The following is a 13,974-nucleotide window of genomic DNA, read 5'->3' on the forward strand; positions in this document are numbered from 1 at the left end:
ATAAGCAGCAGAAAATAAAAAGCAGCAGACAGCTGCGGATAATCCACACAAAAATCCGCTCATGTGAACGAGCCCTTAGGATACGCTCACACAGGCGGATTGCCTATGGAATTTCCTCAGCGTAGCTGCTGAGTAAAATCTGCAATGGATTTTGCTACCATTGACTCCTGTGCGTCAGCAGAAAATCGGCAATAGAGAAAGATTTGCAGATTTTTCATTCGGAAGTCAGTGGTAGCAAAATCTGCTGTGGATTTTCCGCAGCATACACGCTGTGGAAATCCGCCTGTGTGAAAGAGCCTTTAGGGTATATTCACATGTGTGTATTTTATGTGCGTTCATACGTGCATATTTTCTGCTGCAGATCTGCTTCAGCACATTTTGCTGCCCATTGAAGTGCCTAAGTTCACGTTAAAGGGGTACTCCGCTGGAAAACATTGTTTGTTTGTTTTTTTAAACCGGTGCCAGAAAGTTAAACAGATTTTTAAATCACTTCTATTAAAAAATCTTAATCCTTCCAGTACTTATCAGCTGTTGTATGCTCCACAGGAAGTTCTTTACTTTTTGAATTTCTTTTTTGTCTGACCACAGTGTTCTCTGCAGACACCTCTGTCCAGAGCAGGAGCAAATCCCCATAGCAAACTTCTTCTGCTCTGGACAGTTCCTGACATGGACAGAGGTGTCAGCAGAGAGCACTGTGGTCAGACAAAAAAGAAATTCAAAAAGTAAAGAACTTCCTTTGGAGCCTACAGCAGCATAGAAGTACTGGAAGGATTAAGATTTTTTTTTTTAATAAAAGTTATTTACAAATCTTTTTAACTTTCTGTCATCAGTTGATTAAATAAAATAATGTTTTTCAGTGGAGTACCCCTTTAACTTACAAAGTCAGCTCTGCTCCTCCTTCAGCCAGGCACAATAGTATCCAGTGCGTCCACTATACTCTATGAATATAAAAAATAAAAGATAATGTCACAGATAAATCACCTCCGAGCCCAGAAGGTTATAATGGGGCCAACTCTATTTCCAAATTTTTTTTTTGTTCAATAAATTCTGCGCAGAACGAGAAGAGGAATATTTCATGACCTTCTAAATCACGGCGGGATCTAGTGGACGGCTACGCCAGCTATATATAGCCGCTACTTCATTGTCTCCACTTTAGTGCGGATACAACCTCTCCTATAATTTAATAGACAGTATCATAATAAATGGAGCAACATGCACGGACGGGGGGAGGCACTGAGGACAGTCATCGGCCGCGCTGATCTGAATACTATGTACCGCTGCAGTATAATAGTGATGAATACTGCTATAGGGGATGGGTCACGTAAAGGTCTCTGCTTATATGTTTCTCTCCATGCTCCTATTTGTTTCTACACCTTAAAGGGGTACTCCACTGGAAAACCATTTATTTTTTTTAAATCAACCGGTGCCATAAAGTTAAACAGATTTGTAAATTACTTCTATTTAAAAATCTTAATCCTTCCAGCACTTTTAAGCTGCTGTATGCTCCACAGGAAGTTGTATTTCTTTCTGGAAGGTCTTTTAGTTCTGCTCTCTGCTGACACCTCTGTCTGTATCAGGAACTGTCCAGAGCAGGAGAAGTTGGCTATGGGGATTTGCTTCTACTCTGGACAGTTCCTGATATGGACAGAGGTGTTAGCAGAGAGCACGGTGGTCAGACAGAAAAGAATTACAAAAAGAAATACAACTTCCTGTGGAGCATACAGCAGCTGATAAGTACTGAAAGGATTAAGATTTTTCAATAGAAGTAATTTACAAATCTGTTTAACTTTCTGGCACTAGTTGATTTAAAAAAAAAAATCCTCCGGTGTACCCCTTTAAGGCAGTGTTTCCCATCCAGGGCCTTCAGCTGTTGCAAAACTAACAGCTTGTAGCTTTGCAACAGCTGGAGGCATGATGGTTGGGAAACACTGTCTTAGGGATATGATTGATTTTCTTGGAAAATATGGAAACAATGCGCTATCTGCAGAATAACATATCATTTTGTGTAAATTTACCAAGTTATAAAAGGAATAGTGAAAGGGTTAAAAAATAAATAAATAAATAAACAGTTTCACCCTTTATTCCCAGGCTGTGTCTGGTATTGCAACATAGTCCCATTTACTGCAATATTGGATGAAACACAAGCCCAGGACAGCATAAACTGGAGAGTTTGACAGTTGAAAATCCCCCTGAGGAAGAAAGCTGTGTTTATTCAAAATGCGTCGGAGAGGAAATTTGAATCTGTTTGACAATCTCCCTGAGATAGAAAGCCATGTTCTTTCGAAACATGTCAGGGAGGAGATTGGAACTGAGGGACAATCTTCCTGAGGAAGAAAGCAGTGTTCTTTTAAAATGCTTTGATAAGGAAAATTAAATCTGAGGGACAATCTCCCTAAGGAAGAAAGATGTCTTCTTTTGAAATGTGTCGTAAAGGAAATTTTGATCTGAGGGAAAATCTCCCTGAGGAAAAAAGCTGTGTTCTTTGGAAATGTGTCAGTGAGGAAATTTGGATTTGAGGGACAATCTTCCTGAGGAAGAAAGCCATGTTCTTTTGAAACATGTCAAAGAGGAAATTTGGATTTAAGGGACCATCTCCCTGAGGCAGAAAGATGTCATCTTCTATCAAACGGTATCTGAGAAAAAAATTAGATCTGAGGGACAATCTACCTGAGGAAGAAAGATATCTTCTTTTGAAATGTGTCGGAAAGGAAATTTGGATCTGAGGGAAAATCTCCTTGAGGAAGAAAGCTGTCTTCTTTCAAAATGCGTCTGAGAAAAAAATATAGATCTCAGGGATAATCTCCCTGTGGACGAAAACTGTGTTCTTTGGAAATGTGTCGGAGAGAAAATTTGGATCTGAAGAATCCTCTCCTTAAGGAACAAATCCAAGTTCTTTTGAAATAAATAGGGGAGGAAATTCGGATCTAAGAGACCATGAGGAAGAAAGCTGTGTTTTAAAAACACGTCAGAAAGCAAATTTGGATCTAATGGACAATGTCCCTGAGAAAGAAAGCAATGTACCTTCAAAATGCATCTGAGCAGAAACCCGGATCTGAAGGACGGTCTCCCTGAGGAAGAAAGCCGAGTTCTTTGGAAATGTGTCAGAGAAGAAATATGGATCTGATGAACCATTGTACTTACGTTGCAACCAACTCATGCAGATTAGACATGTGCAATTCGGTTCGGCACGAATGTCTAAATTAACGAATTTTACCGTTTTCGTGCATTCGGAACATTCCCGAATAGCCACGATAATACGAATAGCAAAGTAACGAATACATTCGTTATTTCCCGACCCTATTGCTGTAAATAACGAATGCATTCGTTATCTGTAAACGAACGTGAAGAATTCATTCTGATAACAAATATAATAAAAAGGATATAGATAGTTTGATTTTTCGGATACATTCGGTATTCGGGTACATTTGGTAAATCTTTTTAGTCTTTTTTTGGACTTTAGCGATCCTAAAAAATTATGGAGATACCTTTTTTATAAAAATTTCGTAGGGTATCATAAAAAAATCATAATAAAAAAGATACAGTGGTGATGGAAAAAATTGTATCTAATGAAATGTATCATTTTTATTATGAAATGTTTATTCATTTTTAAACAGGGATCAATTTATGTGAGCGGGTAAAGCACTAAAAATGTAGCCGACAATAATGAAAATGTAGTGTGTGCGTGTTTTTCACTTTTTTTAAAAACATTTTTTAGGTAGTACTACTACTCCCAGCATGGAACACACTCTTCCATGATGGGAGTAGTAGTTACCTGTACTAATTGACAGATTGCAGGGGTCCCTTGCGATCATCTTGTATAATGTATAGATGTGGCGGCCGCTCTTCTATGGTCCCCTGCACTCACGTATATGTACACATATTCATATTTCCCGCAGAGCTGTGATTGGCCAGATGGTTCCAGCCAATCACAGCTCTCTGTGAGAAATAGGAATATGTGTATATATACGGCCGTGCAGGGGACCATAGGAGAGCGGCCGCCGCATTCATACATTATACTGGAGGATCGCAGCGGGTGTCAGGAGTGATACCTGCAGTGATCTTTCCTTTACTACAAGTACTAATACTCCCAACATGGAGCACACTCTGCTCCATGCTGGGAACTGTAGTACCTGCATTAATAGACAGATCGCAGCGGGTGTCAGAAGTTACACTGGCTGCCATATGTCTATTAATGCAGGTACTACAGCTCCCAGCACGGAGCAGAGTGTGCTCCATGTTGGGAGTATTAGTACCTGCAGTAAGGGACAGATCCCAGGGATGTCACTCCTCCTGACACCGCTGCGATATTCCTTATGTGAATGTCGGGATCAGCTGTTCTCAGGGCTACAGAGCCGGGAGAACAGCTGACGCTGAGCCGTAGGTATACATCGTATATCTACTGCCCAGCAAGAACTTACAGTGAGCCTGCAATGTGTATACAGTATTCACATTGCTGGCTCACTTAACCCCTTGCTGAGCTGTGCGCTATGCGCAAGCCCAGCAAGGGAAGAGTTAACTTACACTGCTGGACAGTGTAGGTTAACCCTTTGGGCGGTATACACTATATACAGCTATCTATAGATAGCTGTATACAGTGTATACAGAAGACGAAGTCCAGCTTACTTCCCTCGAGTCCCGGGCGGGGTTCGTGTAGCTCCGCCCCCTAATGACGTCATTAGGGGGCGGAGCTACAGAAGGGAACAAGGCTAATTAATCTGAAGCTCTGTTCACATTGTACGTTATGTATAATGTGAACAGACCCTTCTGGCAGTGTCTACCCAGACAGGGAGACTCCAGCTGTTGCTAAACTACAACTCCCAGCATGCCCAGACAGCCAAAGGCTGTCTGGGCATGCTGGGAGTTATAGTTTTGCACCAATTGGTGGCTCCCTGTTTGGGTAGACATTGCATCATGGGTGCTCTCCCCAGCGGACAGCGCCAAAAATGTCATAACCATTTTTTTGTGTTTTTTTCTTCTCGTTTCAGATCCGTGTATGCAGAGGATTACTGCGGATTCGATGGATTACGGCGGATTATTTATTTTTTCCTTTAATAAAATGGTTAACGAGGGCTGTGGGGGAGTGTTTTTTTAAATAAAATAATTTTTCCAATGTGTTGTGTTTTTTTTTTTTATTGAATTTTCAAGGTTGGTAGTGGACGCTGTCTTATTGACGGAATCCATTACTAGGCCAGGGCTTAGTGCTAGCCCCAAAAACAGCTAGCGCTAACCCCCAATTATTTCCCCGGTACCCACCGCCACAGGGGTTCCGGGAAGAGCCGGTACCAACAGGCCCGGAGCGTCAAAATGGCGCTCCTGGGCCTAGGCGGTAACAGGCTGGCGTTATTTAGGCTGGGGAGGGCCAGTAACAATGGTCCTCGCCCACCCTGGTAACGTCAGGCTGTTGCTGTTTGGTTGGTATCTGGCTGAGAATGAAAATACGGGGAACCCTATGCGTTTTTTTTTTTTAAATTTTCTTATTTAAATAAAAAAAAAAAAACGCATAGGGTTCCCCGTATTTTCATTCTCAGCACAAAACACACCAAACAGCAACAGCCTGACGTTAAAAATGAATAAACATTTCATAATAAAAAAAGATACATTTCATTAGATACAATTTTTTTCATCACCACTGTATTTTTTTTATTATGATTTTTTTATGATACCCTGCGAAATTTTAATAAAAAAGGTATCTCCATTATTTATTAGGATCGCTAAAGTCCAAAAAAAGACTAAAAAGATTTACCGAATGTACCCGAATACCGAATGTATCCGAAAAAAACAACACGAATACCCGAATACCGAATGTATCCGAAAAATCTAAACTATAAATATTGCCGAACCGAAATTTTTTTCCAAAACGAAAAAACGAAACGAAATTAAACAAAAATTTTTCTAGTGCACAAGTCTAATGCAGATTTCTTCATAGACTTCACAGAGCATTGCCATAGCAGCCTATGGCATTCCGGGCATGCTTTGAGTTGTAGTTTTGCCACAGCTGGAGGCACCCTGGTTGGGAAACACTGTAGTAAGTTCTAGGTTATGCCATGTGCCGAAAACCTCAAAGACCTGTCTGGTTCTATTCTTAGCTGCAGGTGATACTAAGTGATGGGAAGAAAGTATAAAGCTGGGTTCACACTGTGGAATCTCTGGGCAGAATTTCCGCCAGAGATTGAGCCGGCGGCACTAGGACTGTGCGGACTGCATTGCCTTCCCCATAGATGTCACTGCATTTCTGAGCAGATCTCCCAAGATCCACTTAGAAATGCATTGCCGTCTACCGGGACGGCGATGCTGCCGGCTTGATCTCTGGCAGAAATTCTGTACTGTGAACATAACCTTAAAGGGGTACTCCACTGGCCAGCGTTCGGAAGTAAATGTTTCGAACAATGTTTTCGCGCTGCGGGGGTCGGCCACGCCCATTGTGATGTAATGGCCACGCCCCTCAATGCAAGTCTATGGGAGGGGGCGTGACTGCCATCACGCCCCCTCCCATTGACTTGCAGTGAGGGGGCGTGATCATGACATCAGAAGGGGTGTGGCTGACCGCCGCAGCGCGAAAACATCATTCGAAACATTTACTTCTGAACCCTGGCCAGTGGAGTACCTCTTTAAGGTCTATTCACATGGCAGTATTTCCGCTTGCGGAATTCCGCCTCAAATGAAAGCCCATAGACTTCTATGGGATTTCGCACTCCCGTTCACACTTCTGAATTTACGCAAGCGGAAATTCAGAAGTGTGAATGGGAGTGCGGAATCCTATAGAAGTCTATGGGCTTTAATTTGAGGCGGAATTCCTGCAAGCGGAAATCCTGCCATGTGAATAGACACTAAGGCTAGGTTCACACTACAGAATCTCCGGGCAGAAAATTTCCGCCCAGAGATTCTGAGTGTGGCCACACTTCCAAAACATTTTGTATACTACAGAGGAAATGCTTTTCTTTTTGGATTTCTCTGATGTCACGACCACAGTGCTCTCTGCTGACCTCTGCTGTCCATTTTAGGTACTGTCCAGAGCAGCATATGTTTGCTATTGGGATTTTTTCCTGCTCTGGACAGTTCCAAAAATGGACAGCAGAGGTCAGCAGAGAGCACTGTGGTCGTGACATCAGAGAAATCCAAAAAGAAAACAATTTCCTCTGTAGTATACAGCCCCTAAAAAGTACTGGAAGGATTAAGATTTTTTAATAGAAGTGATTTACAAATCTGTTTCACTTTCTGGCACCAGTAGATTTAAAAAAAAAAAAAAAGTTTTCCACGGGAGTACCCCTTTAATGTGGTAGAGGAAGAAGTCAATCCTGGGTCAGATATCTGTTTACTGCTACTATCTCTATGGGATCAGTATATATAGCAGTTAAACACCTCCCCTCCAACTCTATCTGTATACTGCTGCTATCTCTATAAGATTAGCATATATATAGTAGTTATGCCCTCCCCCTAATGCTCTATCTGTATATTGCTGCTGCTATTTCTATAAGGTTAGGAAATGTAGTAGTTATACACTGTCCCTTCAGCTTTATCTGTATACTGCTGCTGTTATCTTTATGGGATCAGGATATATAGTAGTTATACACCTCCTCTCCAGCTCTAGCTGTGTACTGCTGCTATCTCTTTGGGATCAGATTATACAGTAGTTTTACACCTCTCCTTTAGCTTTATCTGTAGACTCCTGCTGTTATCTCTATGGATTCAGGATATATTGTTTCTAAACACCTCCCCTCCAGCTCTATCTGTATACTGCTGCTATCTCTATGCAGGATATATTGTAGTTATACACCTCCCCTGATGCTGTGTTCACACATTGTATTTGTGACCCTTTTTTTTTGTTATTGTAGTGATTTTCCCCCAAACCAGGAAAAAACGGTTGATATTACTATCATTGCATAAATCATGGTAAAAACATTGTTAGCACTATTATGGAAACACTATCAAAAACAGCAGAAATGTGTCAATTTGGAAAAACGTAGTTGGAATTTAATGTGTGAACACAACCTAAATACTTGAAATCCTCATTAAAAAAAATATAATTTATTACAAGTCGCTTCATGGCAATATTTCTCTTAAAAGTGCACTCTGAATTAAAAAAAAACACATCAAAACTGCATGTAGTGAGAACAGACACAAACCTAATGAGTCTCAACAGTTTAGGCTTCTGGTTTCTGGAGTCTAACCAGGGGATTAGGTTGGTCTCATTAGGTGAATTACAATGATGAGACTCCACACCCTCTCTCCGCAAAGCCAGAGAATTCATGGGAAATGTAGGCAGCATGAGAAAATCATTTAGGTCATGAAATTGCATTCATTATAGCTGAAAACCCCATGCCTGCCACCTCAGCTAAAAGGGGTAGGAACAAGACATACACAAGAACCTCTATAGTAGTCTGTAATAATAGCCTATGCTGCACTGTATAAGCAAAAACACACAAAAGTTACTTTTTTCTGTTCTTTGCACCTTCAAAAAATTTTTTTTATCTACGTATGTTTTTTTAAAATAAATTAATTACATTTTTATGATAGTTTTATAAACTAATAATTTCTTTTTTTTTTTTTTATAATAACTTCTTGCACATGATGTTGGACCAGCACATTTTCTGGATAGGTGATAGATTCCCTATATCCCTCCATAGACAATGCTGACAGCACATTCCGGCCCCTGCGCTTGGCCCATTATAGTATTTACCTTCCTCATGATTAGTTATTTACCTGCGAGCGATAAAAAATCCCAGTAATGAGCCTGAGTCTGTGTTCTGCATGTAGCAGGGCCGAGCGCAGAGGAGAATAAAATTACAGCTGATGCAAGGAAAACAAAGTGCACATATAAAATTATTATCACGAAAGTAGAAACTAATAAAACTAAATTATTAAAGGATTTTTTTTTTATGTTAAAAAGCAAAGTCTAGAGCAGGGTTACCCAATCAGTGTGCCTCCAGCTATTTCAAAACTACATATCCCAGCATGCCCAGACAGCCAACAGCTGTCCGGGCATGCTGGGAGTTGTAGTTTTGCACCCTGGTTGGGAACCATTGCCTTAGTTGATCAAGTTGACAAAAGTTCTAGGCAGCCGTATTCATCAAATTCATTATATATATTTATGTCTATGTGATTTATAGTGAGAAACAGGAAGATAGCACTATCGGTGCCTTCATGATTTATAGGAAGAAACAAGGAGGCAGTATTATCTATGCCTACATGATTTATAGGGGGAAACAGGGTGGCAGTACTACACATGCCTACATGATTTACAGGCAGAAACAGAGTGGCAGTACTATCTGTGCCTACATGATTTATAGGGGGAAACAGGGTGGCAGTACTATACATGCCTACAAGATTTACAGGCGGAAACAGGGTGGCAGTACTATCTGTGCCTACATGATTTATAGGGGGAAACAGGGTGGCAGTACTATACATGCCTACAAGATTTACAGGCGGAAACAGGGTGGCAGTACTATCTGTGCCTACATGATTTATAGGGGGAAACAGGGTGGCAGTACTATACATGCCTACATGATTTACAGGCGGAAACAGGGTGGCGGTACTATCTTTGCCTACATGATTTACAGGCGGAAACAGGGTGGCAGTACTATCTGTGCCTACGTGATTTATAGGAAGAAACAGGGAGGCAGTAAAATCTATGCCTACATGATTTATAGGAAGAAACAGGGAGGTAGTCATATCTATGCCTACATGATTTATAGGAAGAAACAGGGAGGCAGTACTTTCTGTGCCTTCATCACTTCCATGGAGAGACTGGAAGGCAGTATTATCTGTGCCTTCATAATTTACAGGTAGAGACAGGGAGGCCGCACTATCTGTGCCTCTATTATTTACAAAGAGTGGTAAGGAGGCAGAACTATAAGTGCCTACATCACTTTGGACTCATGTATACTACCATGTGAATTTCAGTCTGTAAGAATATGCACCCTAATACAGTTGTGTTCTTGAGGCTTAACAGAGAGCAAGAGGAAGGAAGTACTATCTGCACCAACATCATTTACAGAGAGCAAAAATGGGTTAGTACTAGAGGTATAAACATAATTCACAGGTGGCAAGAAAGGGTTAGTACTATTGATATTTACACCACTTACAGAGACACAATGGCCCTGATTTACTAAGAGTGTTGTGTAGGTTTCTTTGTGGATTTTAATTCCCCACAATTTTTTTTCTACTCTATTTTCTAAGGTTTCCCTACATTTTGCACTTTTTCCTACATTTTGCTTTTCTTACACATCTTCTGATCTGTGGGGCTTTCCTCAGCTAAAATCCATCACATATTCTGTGAAAACCTTAGTAAATATGTTGGGTTTTTGTAAATATTTCGGGAACACACCCTTTTTTGGTGACCACGCCCCTTTTTGGGGTTTAAAATGGAGAGTTGGTCGGGGTTTTTTTTAATTCTGGTGCAAATTCTGGTGCAATTTCTGCCGCAGACTGAATCTGGCGCACAACCTGACAAAACATGTCAGATTTGCAATAATAAATGAGGGCCAATGATGCAGTACTATCTGCTATCTTACAGAGAGTAAAAAAGGGGTAGTACTATAGGTACAGTGGGGCAAAAAAGTATTTAGTCAGCCACCAATTGTTCAAGTTCTTCCACGTAAAAAGGTGAGAGAGGCCTGTCATTTTCATCATAAGTATATCTCATGTTTTGTTATGCGCTCCGGCCACACACGCTGGCCGTGAGCGCATGGTCCCGTTACCTGATGCTGCCGACGGGGCTGGGAATCGCATCGTGGGACGCGTCCGCATGCGAGCCCCATTCCGTCACTCACCTGGTGCTTCTGCCCCAGCCTCTGCCTCTCTGCTCCGGCGCGCGTGTCCCCGTCCCCTAGGGCGTGCGCACGCTGGAGCTTTAAGATTTGAAGGGACAGTGCGCTCATTAGTGTAATTCACCTGTGGCTCATTGATAAATTCCTCCACCCTCCTCACTTCCCTGCCGCATCTTTGTTGCCTTGTGCCTGAGAGAAAGCATTCCTGAGAGTTGCCTTACCGTGTATCTGATCCTTTGCTCTGTGACTTGACTTTGCTCCTCTGCCGCCTGCCTATTGATCTCCTGCTACATCCTGACTATCCTACTTTGCCGCCTGCCTTGACCTTCTGCTATCCAAACTAGGAGTTGCCTTATCCCTCCTGTGCCTCACATCTCCTCATCCTCCTGTGTGGGTGGTCGAGCCGTGCCAGGGGTAGCGACCTGGGTGCCGCCTGCTGCAGCAAGTCCATCCCGCTTTGCGGCGGGCTCTGGTGAAAACCAGCGGCACCTTAGACACCGCTCCCTGGTACGGTCCGAGTCATCTGCCACACAGGTCCAGCGGATCCACATTCACCGAAGTTCCTGTCTTCTGAAACGTGAGTGTTATACCTCAACTATGAGACATTATGAAAAAATAAATAAAATACATAAAATCACATTGTCTGATTTTAAAAAAATGTATTTGCAAATTATGGTGGAAAATTTGTATTTGGTCACCTCCAAACAAGAAAGATTTCTGTCTCTTACAGACCTGTAACTTCTTTAAGAGTCTCCTCTGTCCTCCACTCGTTACCTGTATTAATGGCCCCTGTTTGAACTTGTTTTCGGTAAAAAAGACACCTGTCCACAACCTCAAGCAGTCAAACTCCAAACTCCACAATTGCCAAGACCAAAGAGCTGTCGAAGGACACCAGAAACAAGCATTTCAAGGTCCTGGCGTGGCCTAGCCAGTCTCCAGATTTCAACCTCATAGAAAACCTTTGGAGGGAGTTGAAAGTCCATGTTGCCCAGCGACAGCCCCAAAACATCACTGCCCTAGAGGAGATCTGCATGGAGAAATCGGTCAAAATACCAGAAACAGTGTGTGAAAACCTTGTGAAGACTTACAGAAAACATTTGACCTCTGTCATTGCCAACAAAAGGTATATAACGTGATTTTATGGATTTTTTTTCTCATTATGTCTCTCATAGTTGAGGTATACCTATGATGAATATTACAGGCCTCTCATCTTTTAAGTGGGAAAACTTGCACAATTGATGGGCGGCTGACTAAATACTTCTTTGCCCTACTATATCTAAATCATTTACAGTAAGAGACAGGGAGGCAGTACTATCTGCACCAATATCAGTTAGAGACATTAACAAAAAGGCATTACATTATTTGCAGATGGAAAGGGGCCGGATTATTGGCACCTATTTACAGAAAGCAAACAGAAGGTTGTACTACCAGCAGCTACATCACTTACATAAAGTGAAGGAGGCAGTGCTACCTGTGCTTACATAATTTACAGAAGGCATGGCCATGTTATCTGTGCCTATATAATTTACAAGGAGAGACATGAATTAGAATTAGCTTTACCTACATCACTTACCAAGGGCAACTGAAGGGCAATACAAGGAGAGACATGGAGGCAGCTCATCAATAAAAAAAAAAAAGATCTACTCTAAAAGCGCTGCACCCAGGGCACCGGAGTAGTGTCTGGGAGTAGCCTCTCAATATACATAAAGCCGGGGGGAGGGCAGGGGGGGGGGATCAATCAAGGTGAGCCAGGTAGGGTACTGCGTGTACCTATATAATGCGCTGGGAGATACAGGCAGGCAATACTGACTGGTTATATTATTTAGAGAGGTAGGCAAGTACTATCTGTACCTACAGACAGTAAAGAGGATACATTTCTCTGTACTTATACGAAAATATATTATGTACTATATCGTAGTGAAGATACACCAGCACCAGTGTCAGGCTAGGGAATAGTGGAGCTGTATGAGTGGTGTTAGGTACCTGCCCTCTTGCATAAGTTATGGCGGTGCAATGCGTTTTATACAGTCTTTCAATATACAATAAAAGAGGTAAGCAGAATAACGCAGCACTCACCACGTACTTTTCATTCAACTGTCTTCTTTATTCGGTACTTTAAAATGCACAGGCAGGTACGGCAGGAGAGCGGAGACCAAGTGTGCGGGGGGATGTGGGTGGCGACAGACCGTTGAGTGCTCTCAGCACTTCGTCAGGCCATACGTCATCACGTAGGGGATGTGCTCTTATACCTGCCGTTGCAGGTAATGCGACCAATCATTGCAGGTAATGCGACCAATCACCAATATATAAACATATGCAAAAGTGGAAAAAACAGATTAAAAGCAAATTCCTCCTAACCCTGCGAGTCTCACTATATAAAATTCTACCTCAGGTAGCTAAAAATGCTCCATTTCATATTTTTCATTAAGACCCAGCTGACCTAAGGCTTCTGTACGTAGGATCCATCTTGATTCCCTTTTCAAAAGCTCCTGATTCTTGTCCCTGACCCCCCCCCCCTGTCGGGTATTCGATTCTCTCCAATGCACTGAATCTAAATGGAATCGATTCACCAAGATGGCGTTCATTTATGTGCGATATAAATCTACTAGCACCCATCCCTGTAGCAAGGGATCTTGTCAGGAGCGGGGTACTGAGAGGATACTGGTGGTGGATCCTCTGTGTCAGTGGGGTGATGACGTGGGCCGTACCAGGGGAACGGAGTCTAAGGGGTTACTGGTATTTACCAGAGCCCGCCACAAAGCGGGATGGACTTGCTGCGGCAGGTAACCCCCAGGTCGTTCCACCCAATAGCGACTCAACCCCGACTGACTGCTGAGATAGGCGCGGTACAAGGGATTAGGCAAGAGCAAGGTCGGACGTAGCAGAAGGTCAGGGCAGGCAGCAGGGATCGTAGTCAGGGGCAACGGCAGGAGGTCTGGAACACTGGCTTGGGACATACAAGGAACATTTTCACTGGCACAATGGCAACAAGATCCGGCAATACAGGGAAGGGGAAGTGAGGTAATATAGACCAGTGCACAGGTAAATTCACTAATTTGGGCCAGGCGCCAATCAGCGGCGCACTGGCCCTTTAAATCGCAGAGAGCCGGCGCGCACGTTCCCTAGGGAGCGGGGCCGCGGGCGCCGGGACTGGACAGACGGAGGAGGGTCTGGTAAGCAGGCTGGGATGCGAACTGCGAGCGGGCGC

The sequence above is a fragment of the Hyla sarda genome, chromosome 3, assembly GCF_029499605.1.
Source record: "Hyla sarda isolate aHylSar1 chromosome 3, aHylSar1.hap1, whole genome shotgun sequence".
NCBI classification, from domain to species: domain Eukaryota; kingdom Metazoa; phylum Chordata; class Amphibia; order Anura; family Hylidae; genus Hyla; species Hyla sarda.